Raw genomic sequence first — 7,616 nt, forward strand, 5'->3', positions numbered from 1 at the left:
AATTTTTAGTTTAAATTTTTATTCTTATTGAGAAGCAAATGACAGCACAAAATCCTTCTCTTTTTAGAACATGACTAAAAGAGTAGAATAATATTACTATACCAAGAGTTTTGCCTATATTCAGTAAGACTAGCAAAACATTAGTTATGAAAACAAAACAAAACTATACTATGGAGGTACCACAGGTTGCACGTTGTTTCTCTTTCAAGGACAAACTACTTTGGAAGAGACCAGAAATTCTTCACAATATAGTCTTAAAGACTTTGCATCTAAGCTGCTATTGTGTGAGTTTCTCCTAAAACCATGTCAGTCTTGCTCACCAAGGTGGCAACAAACCAAATTCTCACTAAATATTTATTGACTTGAATTTGCTGTATATTCAAATGCTTTGGGCCTTTTTTTTTTCCCCCCTAGGGTTCCCTGGTGGCTCAGAGGGTAAAGCGTCTGCCTCCAATGCAGGAGACCTGGGTTCGATCCCTGGGTGGGGAAGATCCCCTGGAGAAGGAAATGGCAACCTACTCCAATATTCTTGCCTGGAAAACCCGATGGATGGAGAAGCCTGGTGGGCTACAGTCACAAAGAGTCACAAACAGTCGGACACAACTGAGCGACTTCACTGTACTAGGGTTGTACTTGCTCCTCAACTCCAAAGCTAATTAGAAAGTACAGAAGTGCAGTTTTTAATCAGACATCTCTAAAAGATCCATTTTCTCTGGGATCTTTTTATCAGCTTTAAAAAAGACATAAAACATTTTTGTCACAGAAGCATCACTTAAGTCATCACTAGGATGGTGGTCATCTGGCCATCTCATTTCCTCTGAATCTGTCTTATCCACAGCATTTTCTTTTATAATTTCTTCATGCAGACCAGAATCACATAAGACATTTAATTTTTACAAGACTGAAATAGACTTTCTAGAAAGAATTCAATCAACTTGGAAATTACAAAGTTTTAACCAGTGAAAATATGATCAATAGACAGTTATATACAAGGTTCGTCAAAAAGTTCATTGGGGGTTTTCCATAGCATCATACAGAAAAACCCAAACAAACATTTTGGCCAACTCAATACATACCTACTTACCTACTGTATGGAGTTTTTCTCAGCTGAAAACTAAACACTGTGCCATTTTGTTACATTGTGGCCTATCAGATGTCAGAACAAACCAACCCAAAGTGAAATTGATGAAATGCTTCCACCACAGTGAGAAAAGCCCAGGAAACCGCTCTTCATTACCACCCAGTTCACCAAGGATATATGGTTGATCCTTGAACAGTGAAGGGATTATAGTTGCAGCCTTGCACAACTAATAACCCTCATAGAACTTTTGACTCTCCACAAAGTTTACTAATAGACTACTGTTGATCAGAGGGCTTCCCTGGTAGCTCAGCTGGTAAAGAATCTGCCTGCAATGCAGGAGACCCAGTTTGATTCCTGGGTCAAGAAGATCTGCTGGAGAAGGGATAGGCTATCAGCTCATCCCTCCAGTATTCTTGGGCTTCCCTGGTGGCTCAGATAGGAAAGAATATGGCTGCAATATGGGAGACCTGGGTTGGGAAGATAGCCTTGAGTAGGGAACAGCTACCCACTTCAATATTCTGGCCTGGAGAATTCCATGGACAGAGGAGCCTGGCAGGCCACAGTCCATGGAGTCGCAAAGAGTCGGACACAGCTAAGTGACTTTCACTTTGACTGTTGATCAGAAGCCATATTAATAACATAAACAGTTAACACATATTTTTATGTTATTTATATATCATATATCATATTCTTACCATAAAGAAAATATTATTAAGAAAATCATAAGGAAGAGAAAATACATTTATAGTATGCATATGTCTTAACTGAAAAAAAAAATCCACATATAAGAGGACTTGTAAAGTTCAAAGGTCTACTATACTTACAGGAAGAGTTAGGGAAAAAATTTCCGGAAGCAAACAGGAATGAGAAAGTAAAGAGAAACTATCTGTGTAGAGCACAGTCTCTCATTCAGACCAGATCATTCTCAGAAGTCTGGTTACTTCTGGCAACAGCTTGAAACTCCCCAGCTTTGTACTCTTCAAGAACTTCTTACGGCAGTACCCACGGCTCTAACCAGCACCACCTTCTATCTGTTTTTTAATTTAATTCATTTTACTAAAAGTAAAAACATACACAGTGTACAAGGCAACTTGGATCCATACCATAGAAATAAAAGTCTCATTCCATTCCCACCCCTCACCTAGTCTGTCTTAGCATTCCCTGGCTAAAGAAGAAAAGAAGAGAGAAGATTTACACGTTCACTTGTGCCTCAAGACGCAAAAGTCTTCATTATTTTCTGAAGAAGACTCTTCTATGGTTGTAAATACCATCTGAAATTTTATCTTTCTTACCTATTCTTTTGCTTTCTTCTTTGTTCACTGTACCTTATCTTCTCTGTAGAGCTGCTCTTATTAACACTCTGCAGCTTAATAAACAGCACCATGCTAATAATCCTCAAATCTGTATCTCCAGCTCAGAATTTATTTCTCAATCTCAGGTCTATCTCTCTGACTTGGATGTTCTGCCAACATTGTAAATCCAACAAACCAATTCACTATACTTCCTATTGCCCCCAAAGATACACTATTTTAAAAATTGAATAAATTACATTGTATATGAGGTGATAATTGATACAGAAAAATATCAAGCAGGGAAAGGGAAAAGGTGGTATCAGGGAACAAGGGTAATAATTGCCATCAAAGAGTATCATTAACCATTTCTTGTTTCTGCTTATCTCCTGCTTCCCTTCTACTTAAATTTCTTACTTCTTCAAACTGCATTTTTTAAAGAGTAGCTATGGCCTTCTCCAGCACGTTGATCATAAAACTGGTCCTTTGGAAATATTTTCATTGTCCTGTGGAAATATATTAATTCCTCTCAAAATTTTTAAATGCCTACACCTATGTTAGAATTCAGTTTAGTTCAGTTCAGTTCGGTTCAGTTCAGTCTCTCAGTCGTGTCCAACTCTTTGCGACCCCATGAATCGCAGCATGCCAGGCCTCCCTGTCCATCACCAACTCCCGGAGTTCACCCAGACTCACATCCATCGAATCAGTAATGCCATCCAGCCATCTCATCCTCTGTCGTCCCCTTCTCCTCAGGTCCCCAGTCCCTCCCAGCATCAGAGTCTTTTCCAGTAAGTCAACTCTTTGCATGAGGTGGCCAAAGTACTGGAGTTTCAGCTTTAGCATCATTCCTTCCAAAGAAATCCCAGGGCTGATCTCCTTCAGAATGGACTGGTTGGATCTCCTTGCAGTCCAAGGGACCCTCAAGAGTCTTCTCCAACACCACAGTTCAAACGCATCAATTCTTCGGAGCTCAGCTTTCTTCACAGTCCAACTCTTACATCCATACATGACCACTGGAAAAACCATAGCCTTGACTAGACAGACCTTAGTCAGCAAACTAATATCTCTGCTTTTGAATATGCTATCTAGGTTGGTCATAGCTTTCTTTCCAAGGAGTAAGTGTCTTTTAATTTCATGGCTGCAGTCACCATTTGCAGTGATTTTGGAGCCCAAAATCTAAAGTCAGCCACTGTTTCCGCTGTTTCCCATCTATTTCCCATGAAGTGATGTTAGAATTAAGCCTAACTTATTTTGTGTGTTCAAAAAATTTCTCCAAATATTTTCTCTAATACATCTACAACATCAATGCTAGCACATAATTGACTGAGCACCTACTCGGTGTCAGGGGCTGTGTTATATACAGGAAAACTACAATAATTAGGATACAGTCTCTACTCCAAGAATTCAGAATCTGGTAAAGATCGATAGCAAACAACAAATATCCCAAACCTACCAGCCTTGATCTTTCATTCTAAATTTTACTCATAGTGTTTTCCTGCTCTGGATTGACATCCGTGCCCAAGCTTACTCCAATCTTATTCATCTTTCAGAGCTCATTTACAGATATTCACAGTCTCCTCTCTGCAAGGACACCTCAGTGATTAGGGTTATTTTCAAAACTCCTACACAAAATTGGTCATTGGTACAATGAACTTTTAAAATTTGTCTACTGAAAATCCACTTTTCCTTCTTCTACATTAACAGATGCTAATTTTACTCCAAGAAGAAATGTGCCAGCTAAAGAATTGTTTCCTCCCCTGCTTTGCTGATGGTGGTGACCAAAGAGAAGTGAGAATAAGGACTGGACAGAGGATTCCAAGGAAGTTCTTTTGAAGGGGCTTGACTCAGGTGTTCATTGCTCTGTTTTGCTTGCCTTTCTTCCTCCTTCTTCTTGCCTACAACAGAGATATGAAGGCTGGAAATCTAATAGTCATCCTGGATCAGGAAATTACTTTGAATATGAAAACCCTGCACTAATAATCTTTGAGGAGAAAGACTGAAGATCCCAGATTTGATCATGGTGGGGTGGCCACACCAACTCTTAATAAATACCTTTGGCTTTCTTTAACATGAAAGAGAAATGAAACACTTTAATCTACTAAGGTTTTGTTTGGGTGGGGGAAAAGAATATTTCATTTCTCTTACCCAAATACAATCCTACCAGATGTGGCACTATTTAGCCTCAAAATCAGTCACTAACAACACACTTGTTGTGCATTGGGCATTTCTTATATACCAGATATTTTGCTCCATACAGATGACACAAAGACAAATGAGAAATGATTTTTGCCTTCCAAGATCTCCCCAAGTGCAGTAGGAAAGTTAAACAAGAAAAAAAATAATTAATAAATGCAATGGACAGAAGCACTGTGGTTGAGGCAACTCCCAGGTGCTATGTGAACTTTAGGTAAGCACGTGAAAGAAAATGCCCCCAAGGAAAAGACACCTGAGCCAAGCCCCAAATGCATCCAGAATTAGTGATGAAGTAAAAGGGAGGGTAGTGATAGTGGGGCTGGACAAGTGGCCAGAAGGCAAGTTATAAAATGCTTTTGATGCCATGCTCAGGAATTTAGGGCTTTATCTGCACATGTTTAGAAGACACTGAAGGATTTTCATAAGGAGGAATAAAATCAGACATATTTTGGATCCATTCATCTAGGAATTATTTGTTGAAAACTTTGAAAAGAGCAAGATCACTTAGAAAACTGCTAGAAAAATCGTTATACTTTTCTAGAAAATAGGTAGCCCTGGGCAAGAAAAAAAGACTCCATTGAAAAATTATTTGAGAATTATTATTGACGCTATTTCACGGGGATTCTTTTTGGGAGCTGATGGGAGAGTAGGGAAAGTGAGGTATGATTCAGGCTTATGGTTTCTGAGATAATGGGAATGTCACCACCTAAGAGGGGGAAGATAGGAGGAAGGGTAGGTTTATTGAAGATTCTAAGAAAACTAAAAGTTCAGTGTGAATGTGGTGATCTTGAAGTGGTATAAGATAGCCTAGCGGACGCTTAGAGTGGTGGTTATATATAAACACACGATAGAGGTTTAGGCTGGATTTAGAATTATCAATGTCTATATGATGATAAATGGGTACAAGAGAAAACACCCAGAGGACGAAATTATAAGAGAAGGCTTCCACAGAGCTTCACCTTTAAACAGAACAGCAAAGGACAGAAAGGCCATGCATGGAGACAGAGTATATATCCAGAGAAGGAAATCAAGAGAGAAGAGTGAATTAAAATAAAGTTTCAGAATGTGGGCAGAGGTCAAATGTTACAGATCAGTTTAATGTTATAAAGCTAAAAGTTAAAAAAAAAAAAACAAACACTTTACAAAGTATGTTACATTTGATAGACCACAGTTGCCTATGCTGCTGCTGTTGCTGCTAAGTCACTTCAGTCATGTCCGACTCTGCGTGACCCCATAGACGGCAGCCCACCAGGCTCCCCTGTCCCTGGGATTCTCCAGGGAAGAACACTGGAGTGGGTTGCCATTTCCTTCTCCAATGCATGAAAGTGAAGAGTGAAAGTAAAGTCGCTTAGTCGTGTCCAACTCTTAGCGACCCCACGGGCTGCAGCCCACCAGGCACCTCCATCCATGGGATTTTCCAGGCAAGAATACTGGAGTAGGGTGCCATTGCCTTCTCCGACAATTGCCTATAGAGCTCTTTCAATGACTTGTGGGGCAAGACCCAAATTAAAGTGAGTTGAAAACAAATGGGACATCGAAGTATTGCACTATAGAACAATTATTCTGTATATCACATCCTGTATCCTGAATTAAACTACAAGTTTCTAGAATGCAATGTTTACACTACTTTTCTATCCTATTTACACCCCATTTTATATGTATATATACTTATGTGTGTGTATATGTACATACTTACATATGTGTGCATGGATGTGCATAATCAGTTATGCATATATTTGTGTATAAATGTATGAACATATGTGTAAATATATATTTACCCTGTATATTTAACAATGGCTGCAAAAATATCAATGAGCAAGGTTAACTTAATGAATATACACAAGAAATCCCTGAGCCTCCAAGCCCACTCTGGCAGCGCTGATACTTTTAATCACTGTTATTTCTTTTTTCCCATCTCTCCTAAGCAATATCCAATCTGTTTTTGTCATAGTCTTTTGTGTAAATCAAATACATAGCCTGATGTTTCTCTTTGCTCCCATTTTTTTCCCTTTCACATCTTCATATTCTTTCCTCCTCTTCTCAGATCACGTGCAGTCTGCCTTCAACAGCTGGCATTTATAGAGCTATAAGTTTCCATAAGTTCTCCAGGAGCTCTGCGTGCATGAGCATGCCAAATCAAGCCCTTAAGCTATCCTGCAAATAATTTCTACAGTAAATTTCGTTTGTAATGACCTGAAGTTGAGTTTGTATCCTTTAGGAAAAGCTCTATCTTCTCACGGAACTCACAAGCTCTCTCTCTGCAACGTTAAACTCAAATTTTACTAGTATAATTAGTATACATACGGAATTTATGGCACAAAAAGTATAACTGATTAAAACGAATGGAATCACTTTAAAACAGCACTGAAGCACAAACATACTTTTGTTCTGAAAACCCCTTATTCCTCTTACTGTGTCTTTGGGTTTAGAGTTCCCTCTAACCACAATATGGTATGTTTGGGGCTTCTATTATCTGTTTTGGCATTTCACACATGGAACACCTGCATGAGATAAGTTCCTTGACTCTACAAACAGCTTGCAGGATAAGAATTTATTATTGAATGAGTCTTATTCACGCTGTTTAAATGAAAGGAGGAGCTCCACTAATGGTTTCTTCAGTTTAGTAACTGGAATATTTTATAGTTTCATCTAACTTTTATCTTCCCCCATCTGCTTAAGTGGCTTTATTCTCGCAACTTGAGAATTTCAAGGCTCTTTACTAATAGGATGTTAGAAAGTATTGCTGCACTTTTTGTTTTCCCTGCCACCTTTTTTTTCCCCCTAATAGTCTGCTTTTGTTCTTCTTAGACGCCTATTATAAACCTTCCCTTTTCCCTTTCTTTTCCCTTGATATTCTCCAGTCTAAAACAGTTCCAAAAACTGTATGAAGTCCCAATGGAAGAAGAAGAGCTCAAAGAATGAGAATTTAAGTGGAGGATGAAGAAGCATTGAGTTTGAGTAAACTCCGGGAGTTGGTGATGGCCAGGGAGGCCTGCCATGCTGCAGTCCATGGGGTCTGAAAGAGTCGGATACGACTGAGCTACCAAGCTGAA

General features: G+C 39.0%; 1 non-coding gene across 1 annotated transcript; it reads left to right on the plus strand.

Moving 5' to 3' along the window:
* The first annotated feature begins 417 nt into the window (after positions 1-417).
* TRNAW-CCA (transfer RNA tryptophan (anticodon CCA)) lies at positions 418-489 on the plus strand. The gene has a single exon. It is a non-coding gene; the product is annotated as a tRNA-Trp (tRNA).
* The last annotated feature ends 7,127 nt before the right edge of the window (positions 490-7,616 follow it).

This window comes from Ovis aries, chromosome 5 (genome assembly GCF_016772045.2).
Source record: "Ovis aries strain OAR_USU_Benz2616 breed Rambouillet chromosome 5, ARS-UI_Ramb_v3.0, whole genome shotgun sequence".
NCBI classification, from domain to species: domain Eukaryota; kingdom Metazoa; phylum Chordata; class Mammalia; order Artiodactyla; family Bovidae; genus Ovis; species Ovis aries.